Genomic DNA, 1,141 nt, shown 5'->3' with positions numbered 1-1,141 from the left:
GTGTTGAAGCTTGACATTCATGATTTGGATGATTACCTTGACAAACATCACAATTTTCGAGTTGGGATGATGTGTGAGCACCTACCTGAAAGGCCTCAACTTTTTGTGTTAAGTTCGCAATTTGTTGTGTCAATGAATTCAAAGCTTCAACTTGATTTACTCCTGCTGTTTTCTTGATAATCATTCTGTCTGAGGGCCATTGAACATCATTTTCCGAAATCTCATTAAGCAATTGCATTGCTTCTACAGTAGTTTTTCCCATTATTGATCCTCCTAATGTTGCATCAATCACATTTCTAGCAAAGGGTTTAAGACTGTGATAGAAAATATATAAAATGTCAGGGTCTTTGATACCATGATGTGGGCATTTTCTTAATATTGCTGCTAATCTTTCCCATGCCTGGTATACAGATTCAGAATCTGTCTGCATAAAATTATTAATTTCTTGCTTCATTTTAAATGTTTTTGCAGGTAAAAAATATTTATTAAGAAATTTTTGGGTCATTTGGTCCCATGTTGTAATGGAACCTCTTGGTAGACTTCGCAACCATGTTTTGGCTTCACCTTTTAATGAAAAAGGAAAAGGCTGCAACCTAATAACATCTGTTGTGACTCCATTATACATGCAAGTTTCAACTAATTCAAGAAAATTAATTAAATGGGTGTGAGGATCTTCACTCGCATCACCAGTAAACTGACATGACTGTTGAATGGTTTGAATCAAGCCTGTGCGGATTTCAAAGTTATTTGCTGCAATTGATGGTCTCCTCACACTTGATTCTCCTTCAAAATAATCTGGCCTTGCATAATCACGGAGTATTCTATCACGTCGTAGTGCCACCTCATCAAACTGTTCTTCTACTTGATGTGGTGGAAGTTGGTTATTGAGTTCTTCGTTCTCCATTTCTTCACAAGCTATACTTTGAGGAGATGATGTTTGTCCTTTCCTGCACAATTGAAGAGATTTTTCAATTTTTGGGTCGTAATTCGCCAACTCTTTTGTTGAAGTGCGGGTCATAAACTACCTGAAATCCTTATAGCAAAGATTTTTAATTGTTTTTGAAAGAAAATCAAACTTAGTTCCTAAAATAGTAGTGGTGACACAAAAAACAAGTATATAAAAATTAAAATAGTAGTAGTA

General features: G+C 35.3%; 1 non-coding gene across 1 annotated transcript; it reads left to right on the top strand.

The window, feature by feature from the left end:
- Positions 1 to 350: 350 nt before the first annotated feature.
- Positions 351 to 457, top strand: LOC138882001 (small nucleolar RNA R71). The gene has a single exon (XR_011403457.1). It is a non-coding gene; the product is annotated as a small nucleolar RNA R71 (small nucleolar RNA).
- Positions 458 to 1,141: the final 684 nt, after the last annotated feature.

This window comes from Nicotiana sylvestris, chromosome 1, assembly GCF_000393655.2.
Source record: "Nicotiana sylvestris chromosome 1, ASM39365v2, whole genome shotgun sequence".
Classification (NCBI taxonomy): domain Eukaryota; kingdom Viridiplantae; phylum Streptophyta; class Magnoliopsida; order Solanales; family Solanaceae; genus Nicotiana; species Nicotiana sylvestris.
The sequence above is the reverse complement of the archived record's forward strand: the minus strand, read 5'-3'. Positions and strand labels throughout refer to the sequence as shown.